At 42.7% G+C, this 26774-nt stretch overlaps 1 long non-coding RNA gene and 1 pseudogene across 1 annotated transcript; one reads left to right on the plus strand and one right to left on the minus strand.

The window, feature by feature from the left end:
- Window positions 1–8295: 8295 nt before the first annotated feature.
- Window positions 8296–25145, minus strand: LOC132654552 (uncharacterized). The gene is made up of 3 exons (XR_009592179.1): window positions 24834–25145; window positions 9188–9233; window positions 8296–8546 (listed from the first exon to the last, which is right to left on the minus strand). It is a non-coding gene; the product is annotated as an uncharacterized LOC132654552 (long non-coding RNA).
- On the plus strand, window positions 19215–19755 carry LOC110553631 (ubiquitin-ribosomal protein eS31 fusion protein-like; annotated as a pseudogene).
- Window positions 25146–26774: the final 1629 nt, after the last annotated feature.

The raw sequence follows: 26774 nt of genomic DNA on the forward strand, positions 1-26774 counted from the left end.
CTTAGTCATGTAGTGTTCGCACAGTATGGCCAAGGCGAGGCTCTGGATCCCGTCACTAGCACCGAAGCCAAAAAGGTCCAAGAGTCATCAACAGAGGTTATTCCTGCCAGTGTAAATCAAATTGTCAATGACAAACTCTGCTTACAACCTGTCATTCTTTAAGAAGTATTTTACTTCCTTTTTGTGTGTGGTAGGGGGTGTCCATGAATGTGGATGGCCGAGGACAGCTTTTAGAAGTCATTTGTTTCTCTCCTTTCAGCATGCGAGTCTGTGAGCTCAAACTCGGTTCCTGAGACATGTCTTTAGCAGCAGAGCTATCTCTCCAGCTCTGTTCTTCCTTTTTCTTTATCCCTGAGACTTTCATACTGGTCTACATTGAAATATGACCATATCTACTCCCCATTTTTCCTTCCTCTCCAACTCCAGCTCCCTCATACCTCACCAACCCTCCTTCTCCCTGCTTCTTGTCTCTCTCTTTCCTAACTTAGCAAGTCCTCACCCATGTAAGCATGGATGAGGTCCGCTCGAACACAGAAAAACTGGTAAGAACGGAAACAGATACTACCAAGAACACATTACCAGAGTTCTGATAAGACTCAACTCTATGAATTTAAACATGCAGAATAACATGCCACATGTTTCGTAAAATACTTTTGTTACAAAACACTGGTCGAGAGCTTTGATTGACCTATTAAACTTCATTTGAACCGAATTTTACCAGGTCTTCTTTGAAAAAATAAAAATGTGTCTACTGAGTCAAGTTGCTGCAAAGTGCATCATTTTGCATTCAAAGCGAGAGAATCTCCCAGAGGTGACTGACAGTGGCCCCATGGGCATTTAGAAGCCACTTAAGGAATCATAAAATCCAGGGGCATGATGAAGGAAAAACAACACAAACAATGGAGCCATGGCTTCAAAACACATGCTGTTGTTAGTACGTCAAAGGTAACACCAAAGATATGCTAGAGCCAGGGCTTCTCATCCCTTCTTAAAATGAAATGATTTTATTATGGCATCTTTTCAGAATCTATTTGTTAAAATGGTAAAACATAGATTGATCGTGACATGCTTATTACATTTTCCTAACTTATGGGAAAGGCTGGGCACGATGGCACATGTTAATATTGAGGCAGCCTGCTTCTGGGTTGCCTAGCAGCCTATGATGTCATCATGTGTCGCCCACCAGGTAGCCATACCTGGCAGGCGTGGTTCCGGTTGCTGCTTAAAAGGTTCAACCCGCCACTTTGTCTCTCTTGTCCTCTTGCTCTCTTGTCCTCCCTTCTTTTGCCCTCTTACCCTCTTGCCTTCTCCCTTTTCTCTGTCAGGAAGCCCCCTTTCTTCCCCCATCATGTCTCGCTCTCTCCTTCTCTCTCTCTCTTCATCTCCATCCAATAAACCTCTTTCATATAAAATCTGCTGTGCTCATCATCATTTTATTTGGTCTTAACAGCACGTATCTGTATTGTAACTACTGGCGAGATGGAAGCAGTAGAATCATATATTCAAAACAGCCAAGACTGTAGCAATACTGGGACATTTTTCCTCAACACAAACTAACAAATAAGCAAACTCATAACCATGATTTGAGACCATGTAAAAGGAATTAAAGTTCTTTAATTTTATGAAACATCTAAAAGTGTATCTATTCTTTTCTCAAGACAGCAGCCTTTGAAGAAGAAATTTTTTTTTAAAGAATGGGCTTCGAAGAATTTAAGAACTGGAAAATGGGCAGGAGTACTGAGGAACGCTGTCTTCTAAGGAACTTACAGCAGCAGTGGTTACCTGCACATCATCTGCACAAGCCAGGCCAAAATCCCAGCACGTTGAAGGAAGGGACTCATGCAGTGCTGTCTGGGGCGCCCCAGTTGTCAACTGATGGTTGTTGGAAGAGGGAAAATTGATTTTCTTCAGGGATGCAAATCCCAGGCAGCCACCCCAGCACCAGTAGAGGAACCACACCTACGCACATACACAAAGGACTAAATGGATGAGGTGAATGTATATTTAAGAAAAAAAAAAGGAGCACATGAAGTTAAATGGTGGACTGGGGATAGTAGAAGAATTGGAGCAGAAGGAATTGAGGGCAAATTTGATCCAAATACATAAACATATGTTATGCTTGTATTAATAGCAAACAAAATATTTTTTTAAATTGTTATTAAGGAAGACTAGAGAGCTGTTATTTCAAATATTGACTGACAAACAATGTATGTTATTATAATAAGATAATATGGAAAGTTACATTTCTAAAATTTCTAAATCTAAACACACACATACAACACATATACGCACGCGCGCGTGCGCACGCACACACACACGCACACACACTTTTCCAGCGCCTTGAAAAGAGCTAGATTGGTGGTACTGAAAGGAATTATCTTAATGAGTCTACAAAATTAGAAAGAGATCCTCCAGTTAAGTCTGACTTAACTAGATGGTTAAGTGTTCCAGAAATCTATATTTGAATTCCTGCTGTGAATATATATATAGTGCAGCTTCAATTAAAATGAGTCTTAGAATCAGACACATACTATGTACCCTCTGAGTCACTTTTCTCATTTCTTTCTGTATAGAACCAACAGTTGGAGGAGTGTTGATAATATTTTTTACCATATTTCTTATTAAATTTAGTTGTTTATGTTAGAGGATCATTTAATTAATTATTTTAAATGTCTTACTCTTTTATGAATTATATTTCTTTTAAATTAATATTTAAAATAGTTAATAACATGGGTTAGATGCTACTCCGGTAAAGGGAGGAATCAAATACATTTTTCAAATATTCCCATGTCCGTCCCTATTCTTGGGTTTTATCCTAATATAACAATATTGAAAATTAATCTTCTCCGATCTTTAAAAAGGTGAAATTTTTAGACAAGTTTAAAGATTTGAGTGTGTATTTAATGGTGGGCATCTGTCACTGCCACTAAAGCTCTGGATCAGCTCAGAAAGGATGGGGTTTGGTCCTTGTGATGGTGGTGGGGTGTCTGTACACCTGTGATGGGTTACTGTAAAGCAGAAGTCTTTCTCACTCAACTTCTCCATCACAAGCAACCTACTAGGGCAAAGGGAAGCCATCTCTCTGAGGGTGGACACTGTGTTTCATGGCCTTTGGCTGCGTCCAGTTTCATAACTTATTGCACCTTGTTCCGAAGCTTTCAAGCAGTCACCTCCCTCACTGCTAACACTTGTGCTGGTTTTAAAAACAAGCCAACAGGGAAGTTATTGCCCTTTTTAAATTTTGTATGTTCCTCACCTTCCTCATGCCCCAACTTACTGCCCCTTTGAGAAGCAGCTGGCTCTTCTTAAAGCACCACCCATGTCACAGCCCATGGTCTGACATGGCCAGAAGTGGCCCGCCCAAGTTCAGAAGACCTGCTCCCTGGGACAGGGGTTTAGAGGGCCTCCCTAGCATGGGCAAGGTCCTTTTATTCTCAGCACCAAAGCAACAGTAACCACAAAAATCCTTTGTAGAACAGAGGCCAAAGGTTAAGGTTAGATCCCTGAATGATCAGTGATAGCATTTTCTCCTCAAAAGCTTTCTAGGGTTTAAGTCAATGTTCTCGAAGATAAAGGAAATCCAGATTGGGGCTCAAAGTCAGACATGGTAACTTTGGATGCATGTGGTTGCAGCACTTGAGTAAACAGTGGCAGCCAAGGTTATAGATGGGCGTTCTTGGCCTCTTCATGGGTAGCCCAAGACTGTCTAATTCTTCTCCCTCTCCCTTCCTCTCCATTCCCATGCGGAAGTGAAAACACAGAAAAGGCGATGATGGGGTCAGTGAAGTGCTGTGGCCTCAAGCGTTCATTGCTGTACTCAGTTAATGTTTTGTTTTCATCTCCCCAAACACTTCCCTATTTACTCTGTCAACCTGAATGAGCTGGAACTTCTCTGGATGATTTGACCTGTATTACAAGTTCTTTATTACCAAAACCCACTTCCTCATCATAAACGTAAGAAGCGGTAAGACGAAGATCCTTTCCCAATCCGTAGGGTGTTGTTTTGTTCTGACGACAGTGTCCTTTGCTTTACAGAAGCTTTTCAGTTTCATGAGGTCCCATTTATTGATTGTTGCTCTCAGAGCCTGTGCTGTTGGTGTTCTGTTCAGGAAGTTGTCTCTTATGCCAATGAGCTCTTCCCCACTTTTTCTTCTAACAGGTTTACTGTGTCCGATTTTATGTTGAGACCTTTGATATCCTTGGACTTTAGTTTTGTGCAGGGTGATAAGTATGGATCTATTTGCATTTTTCTAGATGCAGACATCCAGTTAGACTAGCACCATTTGTTGAAGATGCTGTCTTTTTTCCATTGTATGGTTTTGGCATCTTTGTCAAAGATCAGGTGTCCATATGTGTGTGGGTTTATTTCTGGGTCTTCTATTCAGTTTCATTGATCTACCAGCCTGTTTCTATGCCAGTACCATGCAGTTTTTATTACTGTTGCTCTGTTGTACAGCTTGAGATCATGGATGGAGATCCCTCCAGAAGATCTTTTATTGTAGAGGATTGTTCTAGCAATTCTGGGTTTCTTTTTTTTTAAAAAAAAAATATTTATTGTTTTACTTATTACAGGCTATTCACTTTGTATCTGAGCTGTAGTCCCTCCCTAGTCCCCTCCCAATCCCACTCTCCCTACTTCATCACCTCCCATGACCCTCCCAGAGTGATTCTGGGTTTCTTAGAGGGCTAATATCCAGAATATTTAAAGAACTCAAGAAGTTAAACACCAACAAATCAAGTAATCCAATTAAAAAATGGGATACAGAGCTAAGCAGAGAATTCTCAATAGAGGAACATCAAGTGGCAGAGAAACACTTAAAGAAATGCACAGTGTCCTTAGTCATTAGGGAAATGCAAATCAAAATGACCCTGAGATTTCACCTTACACACATCAAAATGGCTAAGATCAAGAACTCAAGTGACAATACATACTGGAGAGGATGTGGAGAAAGGGGAATCCTCCTCCATTGCTGGTGGGAATGTAAACTTGTACAACCACTTTGGAAATCAATCTGGTGCTTTCTCAGACAATTAGGAATAGTGCTTCCTCAAGATCCAGCTATACCACTCCTAGGCATATATCCAAAAGATATTCAAGTATATAACAAGGACATTTCCTCAACCATGTTTATAGCAACTTTATTTGTAATAGCCAGAATCTGGAAACAACCCAGATGTCCCTCAATTGAGGAACGGATACAAAATTGTAGTACATTTACACAATGGAATACTACTCAGCAATTAAAAATAAGGAAATCATGAAATTTGTAGGCAAATGGTGGGAACTAGAAAAGATCATCCTGAGTGAGGTATCCCAGAAGCAGAAAGACACACATTGTATATACTCACTTATAAGTGGATATTAGACATATAATAAAGAATAATCATACTAAAATCTGTTCACCTAAAGAAAATAAGCAAGAAGAAGGACCCTGGGTAAGATGCTCTATCTTCATTCAGAAAGACGAATGGGATAGACATCAGAAGAAGGTGAAAATAAGGAACAAGACAGGAACCTACCACAGAGGGCCTCTGAAAGACTTTACCCAGTAGGGTATTAAAGCAGAGGCTGACACTCATAGCCAAACTTTGGGCAGAGTGCAGGGAATCTTTTGAAAGAAGGGGAGATAGAAAGACTTGGAAGGGGCTGGAGCTCCACAAGAAGAACAACAGAACCAAAAAATCTGGGCCCAGGGGTCTTTTCTGAGAGTGATACTCCAACCAAGGACAATGCATGGTGTTAACCTAGAACCCCTGCACAGAGGTAGCCCGTGGCAGCTCAGTCTCTAAATGGGCTCCCTAATAAGGGGAAGAGGAGCTGTGTCTGACATGAACTCAGTGGCTGGCTCTTTGATCAACTCCGCTGAGGAGAGAGCAGCCTGACCAGGCCACAGAGGAAGACTATGAAAGACAGTCCTGATGAGACCTGGGTCAGATGAGGCTAGGGTCAGATGGAAGGGGAGGAGGTCCTCCAGTAGCAGTGGACTGGGGAAGGGGCATGGGAGGAGATGAGGGAGGGAAGGATTGGGAGAGTACATGGGTGGGACTACAGCTGGGATACAAAGTGAATAAACTGTAATACATAAAAAATTATATTAAAACAAGAAGTAAGATGATAGACTGTATGTTCTTGAGTTATACTTTGCCACCATGAAGGACTCTGCAGTGCTCTCCTTTCCTTCCCTTCTCTGATGGCAGTAAAGTTGGTCCTTCTAATCATATAGAAAAGGAACATCATCTGTAGTCATTATTGAGAAAGAAGCATAATTGATTGGTCTATTTCTAGCCCTAAATTGTTGCTGTGTAGAACAGGGAGGAGAGACGGTCTTTGTCAAAGCTCTAAATCCAAGCAAGGCATGACGGTATGCCTCGGTCACAAAAAGAGCTATGAGACAGGCTGTTAACATGCTCTTACTAACATGATCCATTGCTGCTAATTCTGTCGGGAGTTTTTGACAGAAAACCGACACATCAGAGACAAGAGTGCATGCGTTATTGCTGGTCCTGAAGCCTAAAGAACAACACAACAACCAGTCTGATTGGAGAACAGGAGCATGAGCGTGATATCAAAGCAGTCCACTGCTGCTGTCTCCCTAGCTTTGTCTTCAACAGCTCTACGCGGAGCACTGTATGCTGACTTAGAGAAAACAAGTTTCTGGATGCACAAGGCCCTGCTGACCTACTTAAAACAATTTACCTCTCCTTTTATTCTTTTCTGATTTATTTCCCCACTCCAAAAGTTGAGCTATTCACTTAGTTAAAAAAAATATATGATTTTTATTAGGAAAAGTGATTGATGGGCTAAGCAAGTAAAAAAAAAAAGAGTTAGAAATAAATTTTCTTCCTTATAGGAACTTAATTTAACGGTCCCATTTAAGGGTTCTGACATGGCCTGTAGGGTATTTCTAGAGATCTGCCTACTCAGGCATCTAGAAGATCCTGGGGATAGTGATTAAGGAAACACGGCAGCACTTTGATACCCCAGCCATACTCTTTAGGTATTGGAAACCTCAATGTCCTCTGACAGGAGACGGAAGGTTTGGCTGTGTTTCTAGGCATAGTCCAACTGGCTGCCTCTCACATCTCTGTGATTGCCTGCCCTGTTGCCATCCTTGAGACTGAGGAATGGGAAATGTAGGGGGTCTTACATTTATATTTTCTTTAATTTTTGAGAGTAAATTTGCAACAGATCTTCCTTTATTTTCTTTTCCTCCCTCTAAACCCTCCCATATGCCCTTCCTCACTCTCCTTCAAATCCCTGCCTCTTTATTCATTGTTTCTGAATGCATAAATGAATATGAATATACACATATTCCTAAACAAAACCTACTCAGTCTTTATAATGTTACTTTTATGTATGTTGTCAGGGCTGACCATTTGGCACTGAACGACCAATTGGTGGGCTATTCCCTGGTGCAGAACACCCCTCCTGCCCCCAGCTTACCTCATTTTCCTGTTTCTTTGTGTAGGGTTGAGGCCTAGTGAGCTTTTCCCTGTCCACTTTGGTGTTGTCCTTGTCCAGCTCATGTTGGTGAGAGTTTATGGGTATAACTTCTGATATTACTTAGAGACACTATCTCAAAGCAAACTCCCTAATCCTCGAGCTCTTACCCTCTTTCCACCCCCTCTTCTGCAATGTTCCCTGAGCCATGGATGCCAAAGTGTTTTGTAGACATATCCATTGGAACTGGGTTCCACAGCTTTGTACTTTGATTGGTTCTGGTTGTCTGCATTAGTCTCCTGTTGTTAAGAGGCATTTCCTTGGTGAGGAAAATTTCTTATCTGTTGGTTTAAGGGTAAATGCTTATAGACTGTTGTTAGGGTTTATGCTGGTTCAGTCAATTAGTGGTTGTTCTTCCACTTCTGAAAACCATGACTTCACTACCACCAAGTAGTTAGCTAGGTTTCCAGTACCAGGCATGGTGTTCCTTCTCGTTGATCGGATTGTAAATCCAATTGAGACAAATAGGCTTTTGAGGTGGGTCGGGCACTAATGATCCTGGGGAGGCCTTAAGAGCCAGGAGCACCTGTCATGAGGAGACCTAATCCCCAGATAGCTAGGTCCACTTGCATCTCACTCCTCCAATCTGTGAAGAGGCATCATGTGTTTGCATATGTCTGAAAAGAGGGACAGAAGGCCCTGTTCTCTTCTGAGGTGACAGGAAACTCCCACTTATTGAGAAGCCCAAGATGCCAGGTGTAATGTTTGATACTTAATATAAGAAGCTCACGAATCATTAATCCTTAAGTCACTCTGTCATCTCTTGGTACCCACTGGCAGTTTTGTCTGGATGACACAATTCTCCTCGGTTGTGGATATAAACATGTTTTTATTTGAATCCTAGGTGTGCAATGTGGGACTGATTCAGGTAGTCTACAGCAGCAAGCTATTTGTCTTGTGCAGGCTCTGAGAGGAGCTCTTTGGCAGCTGCAGATAGTTTAAATCTGAGGACTCTGGAGAGAGAACAAATGCCAGAGCCAGGAGAGCGTGGAAAGCTCTGAGAGAGAACGAGGCTGCTGCTGCTTCTCCCGGCAGTTCCAGGTTGCTGTTGTGAAACAAGAAGTTGGAGATTTCCTGAAATGAGGACTGGACTGGCTCCAAGGAACCCAGCAACCCTTACCAGCAAGAAGCAGCTAAGAGAACTGTGCCCACTCTCACTAACCATTTATTTCTCCTACCTGGTTTTCGGGTGTTGGAAGGGATTGGTGTGGAATAGGGAGAAAGAGATCTAAGAAATGTAAACAAAAGAGTTTTTGAAAAGTGTGCCAACACACGTGTGCTCATACCCTTTATATGAAATGATGATGCATTTGTGTGTAATGCATAACACATAACATACTTGAATCACCTCTAAAGACCCTCCGTATAAAATTTATTTTTGTGTTTTTATGATACATGTGTGTATTCATATATGTGTACATGTCCAGAAGTCAACACCAGCACTCTTCCTCAGTCCTTCTCCATCTTATTTTTTGAGATAGTGTCACTGTGTGTCTCTGGCTGGCAATTAAGCCAAGGAGTCCTTCCATCTCCCCTCCCAGCCCTGGGATTTCGGGTGCACACTACTGCTCCCAGCTTTTTACTTGGTGTTAGGGAGCTGAGCTTATGTGGCAAACACTTCTCTGCCTGAGCCATCTCCACAGCCCCTTCAACAGACTTCATACAATGGAACATTTGTATAAATACCATTATGCTGTATTCTTCAAGGAACTACAGGAGCAACAATCTGCACCTATATAACAGAGATACAGTTTTAAAATATTTTCAGCCTTGGTTCAATTCAGATTCAGAACAGCAGCATGGACACATTTTAGAGATCAAGAGACACAGCCTTAAGATGGGGACATTGCCTATCCAAACTCACAGGGCTGACATAGCGGAATGTTGATATTCTGTCGTGTCTCCCCAGAAGGCAAACCACCTGCTTGCCCACCAGGCTGCTCACCCCAGGCCTGCTGTAATGTGCTGGGCCTGGAGGTGGGACCTCAAGAGATGACCTCGGGGATGTGTTCAGAGGTCTGCTCTAACACCCTCATTCGGTCTTGCTAGTGAATGGCCAGTATATCAACTTGTCCCCCATCTCTGAAAAGACCTACCTCAAGAAGTTTCCCCATCATGATTCATCTGTTTCCCAAACCGATTATTTGGCACGTCACTGGTACTTGGTTCATTTTTTTTGTGGCCTTTGGTTATGGACAACTACCTTCTGTCATGAAAACACATGTGCACCTTTCACTGGTTCTACATTAAATAACAATTTGATAGCACTCAGAGCATCTTTTAATAACAGCGTGATGGGATTTGAGAAACGAGTTCTCCATTTAATGCCGACCTCTCACATGCGTGTGGTGCATTTGATTGCAAATTTAGAGCTCCCATTTTCAGCCAGAGTACCCACGCTGAGGATGATGGGAGCACCTGGCCCAGAGGCCACCAAGCCCCACAGCCGGAAACTGGCAGCGGGTTGTTGAACCGTAGCTTTCGTTCGGCAGTGAACTGTGCTACACCCATTTCCTGATCTGACCTCCTTGTTCACACAGGTTTCCTGCTCTGGGCCCGTTGAGTTTCCTCCCTCGAAACAGCTCTTTACAGTGCACACCTGGGGAGGTGGAGGAGGAGATGCTACTGTCAGCATGGCTGAACTGAAAAGTTAACTTGTTTAGGGTGACAAAAAGATAGACGGAAAGAGAAGAGGAAGAGGGAGGAGGTGAAATGTAAACGGAAAATGCCATCGGCTTCCTTGAGTGGGGTGGCACTTGGTAGAGCGTGCCATGCTCATGGGATTCGGGATAAAGGGACCATGAGACTAGACTGCGCCTCCTCACACCCGGGAAAGGCTGCAGAGAAACGAGCCACTTTCAGGGCCTTTGCACGAAGAGCAGCTGCTCCCTGTGCTGGATGGCTCCTTCTCGAAAGCAGCCTCCGATTTTCTCGTTGACGTCATCACAATCACTGTGATGTTCTTATCATTGTGCCTATCATGGCCAACAGCTCAGTTGTTGATTGCGTTATTCATGACTTCCTCATCTCTCCACAAAGCCCACAATGTCCCCAGTGACTGATCACCATTTTGAAGTTGTTAATTACCCCCTTATTCCAGGAGATAACTCAGATGTCCCATGTCCTTTTATTTTTTATTTTTTGTTTATTTGTTTATTTTTGAGAGAGGGTCTCAGAATGTAACCCAGACAGGCCTTGAACCCATGATCACCCTGAATTGAACTCCTGGGTGCTGGGACTAGTGTACAAGCACTTTCAGCTTGGGAGTCTCATTTTTATTCAAAGCCAAGCCTCAAAATTGGGCTACAAATCCTCCTTTCAGTTCCCCAAAGAGTGTTGAATTTCCTGTCTCACAACTTTTCGTGCCTGGTTGAGACATCAGCCCTTTATGACCTCCTTCCAGATGCTCTGCCCAGAGCCCCCTGACTCTCATCCAGATTCAATGGCAGTCCATAGGAAGGTTCTCTTTGATGACTTTCATCAACAGTCATTTCTTCAAGATGCACCGTGAGTGAAAGCCAGCTTTCTTGTGTTTCTTTTCAATTCCGTTACCTACTTAGTGGTCCTATGTCTACCTCACTCGATTATAAGCTACGGTCCCTGACCTCCAGAAAAACTGAAGACCTACGGGATACTTTCAGACTTGACTGCAACTCAAAAGTGTCAAACCAGTAAGTGAACGAGCTTAATTACAGCTTTATTGATATCTCGACATGTGCTTACTTCTCATTCTATTCTACCTATAACCTTCCTGGGACACTTTCAAAAGGGCCATCCTTTGGAAGACCCATCCCGAGGGTAACCTGTTCCCAGCACAGATTTGACTCTGATGAATGCTGCAGCTTCCCAGGACCTGCGCCCAGTCTGAGCTTTGCTGATTCATTCTATTTTAAATGAACTTCATGAAGACCACACCTTCTGGGATCCAAATGCAAACACACAAATATTTTCTAAGCCAAAGCCTAAATACTTTTAGCCAGCTGTCTTAAAAAGGGGGACTTTCTTGCCCTGCTTCAAATAACTAGTTCTCCCCAAGATACTGGTGGTCAAAATTGTAGTTGTGTTCTCACTCATTTGAATCAGATTTTCAATCAAATTTAGATTCTTAATTTTTCCCTCTGCTTCATGCAGTACTCCTAATCCTGGGGACAGAACATCACATGTAAGCATGAAACAGGCAGCTTAAAATCCGGAAGAGCAGCTGTGCTGCCAAGATGCTGTTGCCCCCTGCGTCTGCAGGCCTTTCCTCTCTAACGGAAGGGGGCAGAGCTGCCGCTTTGGCACAGTCAGTGTGCTTGCTACCTATCTCCCTCACATATCTCGAACTCTGCCCTTTCCCAAGCTCTCCTATCACACCACAGGTTACCATCACCTTTAGCCTTTTCAGTCCTGCTCTCTGCTCCAGTGAGATTCAACTTCCCCGGAAGCGTGCAGCCTTCAAGTCAGTCCCGCTCATGTGCTTAAGGCTTAGCATAATGCCCAGAGCACAGCAGAGCCTGAGTGAGCTTCCAGGGAACCCATCCCCCACTCCTCCTCACCTACAGTGTCTGGATTCTATCATTCTGTCACTGACCCCCTGGCTCACTTCGGTCTCCTTTTAGAGTCTATCTTCAAGCATCTGGATTCCCAGTGCTTGACAGAAGTCTGGTACTATAACAAGCCTTGGCCTGGTTCATCTCACACCTCTGTCAGAGACCCCTCAAGGAGGACATTGCTGATCTCAGTCTGCAGACACCCTTTCCGAAGGTAACTGCAGACGGGACTGAGCACATGTGCTGTCTCAAGCAGGGATCACATCTTGACACTCCTGGGCTTGGAAAGTGGTTTCCTGTTGGAACCACAGAAGCTAAACCCCTGCCTCCACCTGCCACACCCTATCGTAGGACACCCCTGAGCCTGTCACATCTCACTCTATAAACCTATTCTAGGCATACAGGCCTCTCTGATCCAGAGTATCGCCCTCCTCCTGAGCTATAGTTCACTGAGCCTGTGAGATTGATCAGACTAGAGATTGACTCCACACAGTTCTGGCAAGCTCAAGACCAAGGTGGCTCTAGATTTGATTGTCTAGTGAAGGTTGTTCTGTCTCCAACACCCAAAAACGGTGCCTTTTGCTTTATCTTCTAGAAGGGAAGAGTGTGTTGTCATCATTTGCAAAGGTAGAAGGATAGGAAAGCCTCTTCTCAAAAGGTGTCAGTCCTATTTACAAGGAGGGTATCCTTTATGGATCATCACCCTTTAAAGCCCCCAATCGCATTTACCATTAGGTTTCACTATCTCCATCTGGGGGGAGGGGCACATTGCAGCCATGGTCTCTGACTTAGTTGTATATCCTCTCCTGTCACATGACTTCCTCCTTCTCATGGTCCAGATTGTATTTCAAATGCCATCACTGAGAAGCCCAGGCCTGGCCTCCCTTCTTGAGCAGCATCTGCTTTCACTCTCTATGACATATCCGCCGTGGCTGTGTCCCCCACTCTCACCAGTATGAGTGGCTATTATATCAGTGTACAGATTGTAGAATGACCACATCCCTTTAGAACATAAGCCGCACATGCCAAGGTTCTTCTCATCGCTTTTCTAACTTCTTTTTTTTTTAATTTATTTATTTATTTTTCAATGCAGTTTATTCAGGAACCTTGAACAATCATCTGACCCTGGGGAAAGCCAGCCCACAGCTTAAATAGCCTCTGGGTAGCCAACCCCAGCGTGCCACATGGGCAATGCAGATAGGTCCACATACATGGAAGCAAGCCAGATCCTCAGCCTTACCCAAATGTGGAATTGTTCGTGAAAGAGAGCACTCACCACCTGGAAGGTGGAAGGTGGAAACCAGCTCCATCTTTAAGGCGCAGCATCCCGCAGCTCTCTACAGTTCCCCCTTTTTGTTTTAGACGCATCAGGCAAGAGTAGAGGTCTGATCTCTGATATTAGAAATAAATTGGGACTTTGTACCGATGTTCATTTAGGTGTCATCCACCGAAAGAGCATCAGACCCGACCGATATCTTTTTCTCAGAGGCGGGACCTGGGGCATCAATCTGGCACACAGGTGGCATTCCTTTCATTCGTTCCACAGTTTTATCAACTTCTTCATGCCACCCACTGCCCTAGGCACTCAGAATTCTGCTGTGAATAGAGACAAGAGACCCTGTTACAAACACACCTTGTATTTTGGGAAAGAGAGGTTGACAGTATTTAAGAATTTGCTCATTAATGAGTAAATATATACAATGTCAAATGGTGACAAATGGTCTAAGAAATAAAACAGAAAAAGGGAATAGAGGTTGTCTAAAAGAGAATAGTTAAATTGCTATTGTTTCCATTGCATTTTAGATATGTTTCTTTATCCCACTTTCAACACTTTAACATAGTTTTATAGTCACATGACACTCTTCACACTGATTTCCTTGACTGTGAGCCCTAAGTTTCTCGGGGTGTTACATGGACCATTCTTTGTACCTGGTATCCAGTGATTCAGAAAAACCAGTGTAAGAGAGATCACTGCCAAAAACACAAGGTGCCAAGAGTCTAAGAGAAGAGGAGACAGAGCTATGACTACATGCATATAATCTGTTAGATACTGTTGTGTATGTGATACAGTATGTTGTGTATGTTCATGTGTGTGAACACTTTGTCCTGCCTGTTGCTGATGTTTGTGGAAGACTGTGGAGCTTTTGGGAGGTGGAGCCTTTACAGAAAAGCTGACTTACCACAGACGAGCCTTAAAGTCACATGGACCTTTCAGGGGACATCTGTGGTAGGCTGCCATCCTGTTCTCCCTCTTCAACTACTTCCGGTGTCTATTCTATTTGCCCTTCTGAATGAGAATTAAGCATCCTCCCTAGGTTCCTCCTTGTTACTTAGTTTCTTTAGGTTAGTGGATTGTAGATGGTTATCCTGTATTACATGGCTAATATTTGCTTATAAGTGAGTATATACCATTCGTGTCTTTCTGGTTCTAGATTACCTTACTCAGGATGATCCTTTCTAGTTCCACCATTTGCCTGCAAATTTCATGATTTCCTTGTTTTTAAGAGTTGAATAGTATTCCATTGTATAAATGTACCACAATTTCTTTATCTATTCTTCCATTGAGGGATATCTAGGTTGTTTCCAGATTCTGGCTTTTACAAATAAAGCTGCTATGAACACAGTTGAGCAAATGTCCTTGTTGTATGGTGGAGTATCTTTTGGATATGTGCCAGGAGTGAAAGAGCTGGGTCTTGAGGTAGCACTATTCCCAATTTCCTGAGAAAGCACCAGATTGATATACAAAGTGGTTGTACTAGTTTACACTCCCACCAGGAAAGGAGGAGTGTTTCCCTTTCTCCATATTCTCATCAGCATGTGTCTACCATTCAAGTCCTCTGAAAGACTCCACTCAGCTAGGGATTGAAGCAGATGCTGAAACTCACAGCCAAACTTTGGGCAGAGTGCAGGGAGTCTTATGGAAATAGTGGGTGGAGGGATTGAAGGGCCGGGACGGGGCAGGAGCTCCACACGGAGACCAACAAAGCCAACAAATCTGGACCCAGTGGGTCCTGCAGAGACTGATGCACCAACCAAGGACCGTGCATGGAGAGGACCTAGACCCCTGCTCAGATGTAGCAGCTCAGCCTTCATGTGTGTTCCCTAGTAAGGGGAGCAGGGGCTGCCTCTGACATGAACTCTGATGCCAGCTCTCTGATCACTTCTCCCTGGTGGAACGTCCTACCAGGCCACAGAGGAAGAGGATACAGGCAGTGCTGACGAGAGCTGACAGGCTAGGGTCAGATGGTAGGGGAGGAAGGCTCCCCCATTCTGTGGACTAGGAGAAGGGGATAGGAGGGAGAGGGAGAAAGAGTGGGACGAAGAGGAGATGAGGGAGGCGGCTGCAATTGGGATATAAAGCGGATAAACTGTAAAAAATTAAAACATAAATAAACAAAACATCAACGACTTTAAAAGCCACATAGAGCAGCTCTAGTCCATGCCCCTATCTGCTCCCTGACTGTGGAAGCACTAACACCAGCTACCTCACGCCACATCCTTTCTGAACCTGTAAGTCCAAGTAAACTTGTCTGCCTTTAAACTGCCTCTTGTCTTGACATAACAACAAGAAAAGTAACTAATGGGGGGACTTAGACAAAAATGTGTATTGGGTGACAGGAGAATCCTACCTAGACATAGATAACTTGTCACCTGTTGGAAGATGCTTGGCTTTCGAAACACCAGCATTGACATGTCAAACATCGGTTAAGGAACATTCTCAGGCATCAGTGTTCAGCATGAGATGCTCAGACAACTATTTAATGACTTTGTTTTTCCCCATAGGACTTGAGTGCTAGGTCACTGGGCTATGATGTGAGTTAAGACTAACATGGCTGTTGCAGTCATGTCAAGCTTTATCCCGACAGGTAAAAGGATACATTGATGTAATTAAATCTATTAAAACAACTTAAAGAATGTCTATACTTCTATTTTATTCAGGGGCTTCTATGTAAAAGTTCAGGAGGAAGTTCCAGTTCTGAGATCTTCGAAATGGAAGATCAGGGCTGTATTTGGTGTCTCCGGGCACCCGTAGACAGAAGGAACCTCAATGATGCCATGTATTTCTAACTTGTTATGTTATTCTCTGAGCCTGGCTGCTCTCTTTGCTCAGTCCACAGCACTTGGAACTTCCTCCTGAGCCTTATTCTGTGTTTATACAAATAAAGTAGATCCATGATGCACGCTATACACTGATCTGCGCCCCAGCAGTAGATAGAAGCACAGAGAAAATATTGAGCAATTTGCAAAGCTAATCTGGGCTCTCGCCACCCATCCACACACTGAGACCACATCCAATTTTTCTGCTGAAACTTGCGGTTCACTGTGGTTTTTCTTCTCAGTGATGTCACATCTCTTTCCTAGATGGGTAAAAGCAAGCACTTTTTTTTCCCTCACAGACTCTAATATATTGCAGCATTATAAACAATGAAAAGCTATCAGCCTGTTTTTGTTTTAAAAGGATCGGATACTAAGTTGCATCTCTGCTTCATAGGGAAATTGCAGATAAAGAAAATGGAGACATCTGATACTACACCAGTTTTGGAGATATTAAAAGGGAAATTAAGTTTTTCTCAGAAAATGTGAATGGTGGGGAAGTGTTTCAGGAGAGTAAATACTTCATTAGTGCTAAGGTTTCCATTTCCTTTCAGAAACTGTCTCATACGCCCTTGGAACAAGCAAGGGTATTTCTCTATTAAAGACTATCATGACTATTGCCAGAGAATGGAAAAGGGGAAAGATGATTGTATTACGTGTTTTACAAGATATGCGAGATGTTTCTTTATGAATGTATTTATTTTTGCCTATGTATGTTTGTGTGACGTGCTGTGGGGAGGGGCACTCCTGTGTGTGGTTGACGGCAGGTCTCTCTCTCCACCTTACACACTGAGGCAGCATCATTCATCATTAGCCAACTTTCTCCCTGGCATCCTATGTCTCAATTTACCCCACCCTAGGACGACAGACAGGCAGCCACCATGCCCACCTGGCTTCTATGTGGATTCCAGGGCTTGAACTCTGGTCCTCAAAATTTCTTGGCAAATGCTAACAACTGAACCACCTCCCCAGCCCAAGATTTCTTTCCACATATCATTTGTATTGAGATGTACTTTTTGTAGATGAAATGGGTCCTTGCTGCAAAGTTATGTTTAATCTTGCCTTTTGAATGGCTTAACCTGGTCATCATTGTCTTCCTGTATCCATCTCTGATTTTCTGTATCTCAAACTAGAAAGGAAGAAGAAAACAATTGCCCACCAAAATGTACCACTTGTGTTTTAAGTGTTGGATAACAGAGACATCTGATGTCTCTCATATCTCTATTGTATGAAAATATGAATTTCTACATCTCCAACACCTTTGGTGTGGGGTGCTGGGGACCCTTTGGTCGAGGACTGACTTGGTAGGTGTGATTCGTCACCTGGAAAAGATTTATCTCTTGCTAAAACAAAAGAAGATCAATGTAAGTATGTCATGTATATGGGAAGTGGTACGGGATTGCTTTTGTTTCAGACAATAAAAGAAAGGGCTTCCTCTTCATGAGGCCTGGCAACGGATTCAACACGTTATGTCTGAGCTGGCTCAAAAAGGAATCTTTGGGAATGCCTGGAAAATTAAAAAAAAAACAAAAACAAAAACAAATTTCCATTATCCTCAGATTTTTGAGAAGACGTCATACACAGTCCACATCTTGTTTGTTGTGCCTTCGGGAAAAAGGTCCTCAGTTGTCAAGGATTCTCGCTTTATTGGAGGGTTTAATGAGTACAGGTGTTTGAAGGGAAAGCCACTCCAATGCAGTCAGTTATTTCTGCTATTCTGTAGGCTCAGAGGGTGCACACATGTAGAATGAAATTGCATTAAACCAGACTGGAATGTTTTGATAGTGAGATACAGCAAAAGGTTAGGCTGGTATGAGAAAGCAGGAATACATAACAAGTGATTTATGAATGGCAGCCTCCATGCAACCTTGAATTACAATGAACAGAGATCTGGTTATTAAAAAAGGCACAGTGCTTAATAAAAATGCATCTGATTAATATATGAGGATTTGGAGGATTATGCCTAATGTGTAAGGGATAATAATTCCAATACAGAGAAGTGGATTTTTTTATTTTGATTTATAATACCCACTCTTTGAAGGACCCTCCAGGCATACGCATAGCAGCCCATCAGAATTCAAATGGTAAAATTTTCAAGAGAGTCCACATCCACTTATATCAGAAAATCCTGATTTTACACAGGAGCTTTCTGCCATGTCCCGAGGGAAAACACGTTTAGATTTTTCTGAATCAAAAGAGAGCAAAATTCCAAGGCCTTGAGTTTCCTTATAAAACTATTTCACTCTGAGTTTTCTGAAAGAAACCGAGAAGATGTGCTTTTTGGCCTGTTCTGTGTGTGCTCAGGGGTGCAAAATGTTGTGGAGGCTAGAGGTGCTGTTCCTCGGGGAGGGGGGCACGTTGTTTCACTGAGATAGGGTCTTTCACTGGCTTAGGGCGTTCTGATCAGGTTTGAACCCTAAGGGACTGCCTGTTTCTGCCTCCCTAGAACTGAGGTCACAAGCCCACGGCACCACACCCAGCCTCGTTACAAAGGTTCTGCGCACAATGCTCCGTTTCTCATCCTCCTGCCACCCGAAATTTACCAACTGAGCCATCTCCATCATTCTTTCTAAGTTTCAATATTCTTAAAAGGTAGTGTTTTTATAAAACTATAAACTGTGCAGGCAGAGGTGAAATGGGTTATATCGGGCTGGAAGGATGTCAGAGATGATAGAATGGAAAAATAGAAGTAATTACATACTAATGATGTTTTCAACTTTTCTTAATACACAATGTGTCATTTTATAAAAACAGAAAAAAAATTATCTCCACTTCACAAATTCACTCTGTCCAACCCTTCACTCTGTATCCTCTTTCCTGACACTCTCCATCCTTCCTCCCGATACTGCTTATCATACACACATGGAAAACTACAGATAACACATCAAAAACAGCATAGAAGTTGAGGAAATAAATATACTTAAGAAATGCATTTGAATTAATGTCAGTAAGTATGTGAAAAAGTTCATCTTTAATAATAAGTCAAAATGTGTAAAACAGGTGAGCTACCATTTCAGAATCACACTGATTTTTAAACTTTATAACTAGTTTTCTGATATTCCATTTGCGGTGGAGCAGCTGCCAAGATGCAGAGTTTTGTGAAGACCCTTATGGGAAGACCATCACGTTCAAGGTTGAATGGTTGACACTAAAGAAAATGTAAATCCCGGATAAGGAAGGAAAGTGGCTGAACTTTGCTGGTAGGCAGCTGGAAGATGGCTGTGCTTTGTCTGACTACAGCCTTCAAAAGGATTCCACCCTTCATCTTGTGTTGGGTCTTCATGGTGGTGCTAAGAAAAGGAGGAAGATGTCTTATACCACTCCCAAGAAGAATAAGCATAAGAGCAAGAAGGTTAAGTTGTCTGTGCTGAAATACTATACGGTGAAGGAAAATGACAAAATCAGTCAGCTATATCAAGAGTGTCTTTCCGATGAGGGTGGTGCTGGAGTTTTCACGGCTAGCCGCTTTGACAGACATGACTTTGGCAAGTGTTGTCTGACTTACTGCTTCAACAAACTAGTGAAGACAAGTAGTATATGAGTTAACAAAAAGAAGGAACTAAAACAAAAACAAACAAAAGAAGAACCTTGGTGTTATACACCGGAAAAATCATGAATTGACATAACCTCCTGCTGGCAATATGAAGTTTTATTTGTGTATATGCATGTATTTATATTTGTATATATTACGCATACACATGAAATTTTGCGGTATTGTTTTTCTCAGAAAAATGTGTTTATATGATTATATACATGAAAAGGAACATATTCACTAAATAAGAAACACACGCACGTCAGGTGATAATAGCAGTTCCTTTAGAAGTTGGAATTCTCTGAAACATTACATTATGTTATTTTTACAAGGTAAAATTAGCTTAATTTTAGCTTCTGCATACGCGGGTTTAAAAATTTTCAAATCAAGTATCTAAGTACATAAACCATATTGTGTAACAGTCTGGTGCTTGTATTTGATTATTAGTTAATGTGCTCGTGCTTGCTGTCTCACACGAGCACATTCTCACGTACACCTGTCCTTGTTGTATAAACCTTGATCCACCTAAAGTTGATTGGCTAATAAAACATGTCTACATACCTGGGCAGGGCAGAAGTTTGGGAGGCATGGCCAACGTTCATGAGTTTGAGGAACAGAAGGATCATGGGAGGGAGACAAGTACCAGAAAGCTGCCATGGGTTAGGCTGGAGAGGAGCACAGGGCCAGATTGGCATAGATGGAGGAAGCAGCCCCAGATGAGAGAATAAGCAAATATCTGTGGAATTATGGATGAGAAGTGGCCCAGACAGAAATTAAGTTTAGAGGGTTAGTCTCTCCTCTGCCTCAGGTGAAATAAGGCTAGTCTAAATTCTGTCAGGTATCTGCATCTTTTTTTTATTATAACATAAGGTTAGATAATACCACTGTAAAAATCATAGCGCTAATAAGAAACATTATTAGACCATACTTTTAAATTATCCAAAACAATATTATGTCTTTGGGGTATATATATAATATATGTGTATATATATATACATGTATGTATGTGTATATGTATGCATACATATATGCATATGTATGTGTATGTATATATTCATAGATCTGGAAATTTGGTAGACATACTTTTGTTCCTGGAACCATCACTTGGCATCTTAGATTTTGTATATCTTTGTCTCTTCAGCCGTAAAATGGAATGAACACGGTTGTTATCTATTGCATTCGGAGTCTTGGTTTGTGTAAATTATCAGGTAGGTCTCTAGATCAGCAAGGTCCCTGTCTCCATTGTGCCCTTAGAAGTTTAATTCGCACTTGCATTGCGTCTACTCCAGGCAGCAAGGCTCTACTCATCCTCTGATTTGTCCCTTCCCTGGAAAATCCTCCTGGGTCTGCACTCCAGTGCTCAGTCGGTGAAGGCTCCCTGCTGTAGCTGGTCTCACTGAAATTCAACGCAGGCCAGAACACAAAGCTATACCACCTGCTATTACCCTTACCTGTCCTTCACCTCCTCACCAAATTCCCAGTTTTGCTTATTCCTGGTAGGGGCCCCAGACACCCCAATATCTCCTGGAGTAACTAATTTCTTTCATGGCATTTATAAAATAGAAAAAAATCACCTTAAAATTATGTGGAAGACACCAGCCTGACCACAGAAATGCTAGGTCTCGGTACCAGGACTCCCTCAGCTATGTGTGGACAACAGACAGAAGATTCTAGTTCATTACTGAGGCAGTTTTGCTGTGACCTGGAGAATCTAACTAAGGCCCTTCCCCTTTGCTGCTGTGTACTCACAGAAGTTGCCACACTCCTTGATTTTGCCTGAGGATAATCCATACCAGTCAGTGAAGGAGGACACGGTGGGGGGATGAAAAATATGCGCTCTTTCAAATGAGCAGAATTCAAATCATCTTTTCTCCTGGCAATATACTACACTCTAGGATGGAATATTCTACCAAGATTTATATCAAAATGTTTCTTTTTTAATTTTCTAAGGCTTAGTAATGGAGGTGAACAGACACACATATTTACCTCCTGACTGCAGTAGGGACTGTTCACAGGAATAAGGAAACAGTTTCTCCTCTGACAACTGAGTCACTAAGACAATGCTGTTCATAGTTTATGCCCTTTTATGTCCTTTAAAGGCATTCACTCTACCTCCCTTTGAGGTAGCAGCCAATATTTCACAAACCACTTTCAAATATATCACCTGATTGAAGGAAAGGAAATACATATTCTTTAAGGGCCATTCCTGAGAGAAAATAAAATGTCAAAGAAATGAAAACTATTCCTGGATTGAATAACTCAGGGAATTGCTCTATCAAAACAGCAAACTAGTTCATGAAAAAGAAGGCAAAAAAAAATGAATAAATGAAGTAAAATCATCAAAACTGGCACGAAAACAAAATATACGGGGCTGACTGACTTTTTTTCATTATGTTCATGACTCATGGGTTGTAATTTGTTCTGTTTTGTCAAGGTTGAAAATAAGATGATAAATAGCTATCCTGGCTCTCTCCAGTACCACATAGAATTTCAATGCTTTATTCCCTGAGGCTATATATATATACATATATATACATATATATATAACACATATGTACACACACATATGTAATTTAATATGTGTATATGTAGTTAACATACCCATACACCACTTGATAACGTAATGACCTTCTTTTGCCCTCTGACCCTGTAGACACCCCATGGCCTGACCTGACACTCACCACCTTTATTTCTGTGAATCTATTCCTCCAGACAGGCCAGCATCCCATTCTAAACAAATGTGAATATGTGTATACTGTTCCAAGATTTTAGCCTCACCATTGTTCTTCAAGAACTTTCCACAAATACTCTGAATTTCAGCATCTCCTCTTGTATCTAATAGTAGTTTTAACCTATTTGTTTAATAATTCCTGAATCAGAATCAACGGTATATAAGACATCGTCCTAGACAATGTGAATAGGGCCGTGAAGAAGTTTTGAGACCTGTGCTCTAGGTGGGATGAGGCAGCGGGGGTGGAGATGGAGAACACTGATGCTGCTGAGCGCCCTGCTGATCTATAACAGGGTGGCATGGAGGAGTGTGTGTCCTGAGTAGTAAAATGAGTAGTAATAGCTCAGAGTATAAAGGGGGCCTCACTGAGGGAGTCTGAACTACAAGCAGGCAGCAAGGGTATGGGGAAAAGGCAATTCACACACATTACTGTTCTCCTTACAGAGAACGTTGTGATGCTTCCTCAGAAAACCGAAAGCATGGCTCTGTATGCTGGAGCTATCCCACTTCTGGGCGTGGATCCAAGGAAAACAGTATCACATGCAGAAGAGATCTCTTCATGCTTGGTTTTATTGCAAATCCTTTCACAACAGCTCAGATAAGAAGCTGCCCTAGGTGCTTTAGCAGATGGATGAAGAACGTGGTATACGTAGCCAGTGGAATCCAGTGGGATTCACCCACTAAGGAAAAAGATAAGCCCTTCGCAGTGAAGTGGACAGCACTGGTGGACCTCGTGTGAAAACAGACAGACGCAGAAAGTTTAGGCACCATGTGTTCTGTCTCTCATATGTGAAAGTTTCTTTAAAAAAAAAAACTGTCTAAATGTAGAACAGTGATTTACTAGCACGGGGGAAGGGGGAGAGGAGGGGTGGATGAGAAACAGCTAAATGGATTTGATTCATGAACACTACATGCATAACAGAAATATGGCCCTGGAGGCATTAACATGTGCAATTAACATGTTAATCAAAAGACAACGCATTAAAAAAAAGAAAAAAAGAAAAAAGAAAAGAAAAGAAAATGGCAAAGATGGGGAAGGAAGGAAGGAAGGAGCACAGCCGCCGTGCGCTCCCAGGGAGGCCGGGCATGGCAGTGTCCTGCAGCGAGAAAAAGCTCATGGCTCTACAGCACTGCCAGCAAGAAGCAGCAAGGTAGAGCGGCGCCCAGAGGCAGGTGACGGGCAGAGCGCCCAGAATCTTCCCTTGTCCTGTGTGCGCTCTACAACCATGGGGACCTGCAAAGTCTTTTCTTCTGGAGTCTAGAGAGAGGAGCTACCCTGCGCTGCGACCCTTGTGGGCCAGGCAGCCATTAGGACTGACTTGGTACCGTACTCCCTTGAAAGTACACTAACCCAAATAGCAATGAATGAGAGTAATAGTTTTTTTAAACTTTGCTTGGCTTAGCCACAGTGTGGAGAATGGACCACGAAGACACAAAACCAGAACAAAGGAAGCAGAGTGGTCTCCAAAGAATACAAGCGAGATCCTCACTAAGGCTGTGGCAGAGGGAGAGAGAGGGAGACAGGTTCGGGATGTACTTTGCGCGTTAATCTACTGACTCACGGGTGAATTAAATGTAGAAGAGAGAAGCTTGATTTCGTTATCTATCATGTCATAATTAAGCTACAGCACGTATGCTGGCTATTCATGCCTTTTCAGTTGGACTGGAATTGATGACAAGCACAAACCAGTGACACACTTAAAAGTGTGGTCTGTGTAAAAACAAGCACGCCATGGAACTCACCATTACCATTTCTACCTCCGTTTCGGAGCTGAAAGTTATCCAGTCCAATCCAATCCACTGCAGTGCAAAGTGTCTCCCTCTGGGTTTCACTTCTGCACCCTGATGCCCGCCCTTTACCGCCTACTGCGTTTTTCATCACCCTAACCACCCTGTAATTTCTTGGCAATCGCTCTCTGGTAGTCAAATGTCTGCTTTGGCAAGAATGCCCACTTCCTCTCTGCATAGCATAGCACCCAGGATTGCTGCTCTGCACCCACTCACTCCCTGCCCAACCCTCCCCTGGCAGATGGAGATCCAAGGATTACACGGGCGGGTATGAGAAACATCATAGTTGAGCCTACATGTGAGAACTAGGTGGGAGACTAGCGCCGTCAGGACACGGAGGAGAAAGGAAGGGAAGATCCGGGCATCCAAACCCGGAAGTGCTTCTCCCCTTCACAGCTGAGCTGAGGGATGAATGGAAAGGAGAAGAAGAAAAAGGTCTATCTGCTCTCCTGGTCCTTTCCCTCCAAATCTTATGACGTTCCCGGAAAGCGATCAAGTGTTTTCTTGAAAAGCAACAAATTCTTTTGACTCCTTATTTAGACGCGTCTTTGGGAACCAGGAGCTGACAATCACATCTTTCCTCTTCCACCCTCTCCTCACAAACAAATAGCCTTGAGCTATTCTCTTTTCAGTAAACACACATCAAATGCTCACCAGTGAGTGTTTGCTCGGAGGCGGCCTTGGAACTCCTGGGCTGAGTGCAAATTTGTTCTTGGCTAAAGAGCGTGATCAGAGAGGGAAATGCGAAAAGTAGCTGATGCGGCTGAATCCTGGCTCTGTGTTACAGAAACCTCCAGGGTGTGCTGGAGCTTCCCGGAGGTTACAGATAAGGGAATGACTCGGCCCTTATCGAGAGTGGGAGTGAGGCAGATAAGGCCTGACCACAGGAGTGCCCTGCTCAGGGGGTCTTAGAGTCAAAAGCCGCTTGACAGTGCAGCACAGCGTTCACTGCTTTGGGTCACAACAGTCCCCTCCAAATCCTCTCCCACCCAACAGGACACTTCTCTACTGAAGTTTCAGTGTCTGAGGGACTTCCCGTGTGCTTGCTCAGACTCCCCCAAGCGCTGTTACCACAGGAGACCCACGTGACACCCCCACGCCACCCCCACACCACAGGTCTGCAAGGCTCACCCCGTCCACCCCTGCTCTCTCTCCCTTTTTGCCATGTAGTCTCTATAAACAGCTCGCAGATGCCCCTCTCCCTGGGAGCACAGGACCTGGAGAAAGAGAGCTGGGAAGCCCAGAGCTTGCGTAACCCTCATCTCTCTTGGGGTTACGTCCGGAGTTAAAAGGCTGAAAACCAGACAGCTCCATGTCAGCAAGGCAGAAGGAGAGGGAAAGGGAAAGGAGAAGCAGAGGGAATGGTGGAAATGGTTTCTTCGATTGCCTCCAACATTCCTGTGTGGAGTCATGCTTATTACCTTGAAATCACCCGGCAGCGCATGCTCACGTGTGCTTGGGAGGGATTATGAATAAATGCTAGTATTTTTGCCGCAATGAGTCTTTGCTTCATTTCCTCCACTTATGTCCTCACTAGGAGTGTTCGCATCAATAACAACTTATGTTAAGCAAATGTCTGTACTGGAATGTTGAAAAACTTGTGTCCCTCCCTTGGTAAAAATAACAACAGGATAAAAAGTGTTATAAAATTTTTAATTGATATATTCATAGTCTATGAGGTTTTTAATCCGTGGAGCATTTATAGAAAGTGTTAAGACTTTTTATCTTTCTTCTAATATTTCCACATAAGAAATCACAGTTTTATGACAGTGGTTGTTTTTTGTTCAAAGCAACATTTAATTTTTTTTTTAAATGCTCTTTTCTCAACTCAAAAGCTTTAATGTTTAACAAGGATAGAGTAAATATGATACAGAGGCCAGTTCATGATTCCAAATAGCCTAAGGTTTTAAATTTTATTATTTTATTTTATTTTTTTGAGACAGAGTTTCTCTGTATAGCCTTGGCTGTCCTGGACTCCCTTTGTAGGCCAGGCTGGCCTCAAACTCACAGCGATCGATCTCCCTGCCTCTGCCTCCCTGAGTGCTGGGATTAAAGGCCTGCATAACCACACCCAGCTTATTACTAACTTAAATATAATTAATAGCAAAAGTCCTATTCTGATACTCTTCCCATTTATTCTATTAAGCACAAATGTAACATCATCATGTCAATAAAATATGATTTTATAGATAAATTAAATGTATTTAGTACTAGTCTTGAATCTAGTAAATGAGAAACTTTTTTTATGTTTAAGAAAAACTGCTTGTGACCATAAAGATAGTAACTGACTCTTTGATCACCAAACTGAAGATGCTTTGAAATCCATAATAACGTGACAGCAATGATATTTGTTTTTGTAGATGTGGGACTGTTTATTAAAACTAATCATGGCTTATTTGCTCATCTCTTGAGAGTCCTCTCACATTGCAGCATGTAAACTGGTGCCATCGCTTGTTTTTCTCTCCACATCCTGTAAAATGCTGTTGTTTATAATAGGCCTTTTGAAGTTGAGGAAAGCTCTGCAGATGGAGACAGCACTGTCTTGTCTGTTCATACTGTGCAGTAACTAGGAGAGCTGTTCATTTGATCAGTAGC

Source organism: Meriones unguiculatus, chromosome 6, assembly GCF_030254825.1.
Source record: "Meriones unguiculatus strain TT.TT164.6M chromosome 6, Bangor_MerUng_6.1, whole genome shotgun sequence".
NCBI classification, from domain to species: Eukaryota; Metazoa; Chordata; class Mammalia; order Rodentia; family Muridae; genus Meriones; species Meriones unguiculatus.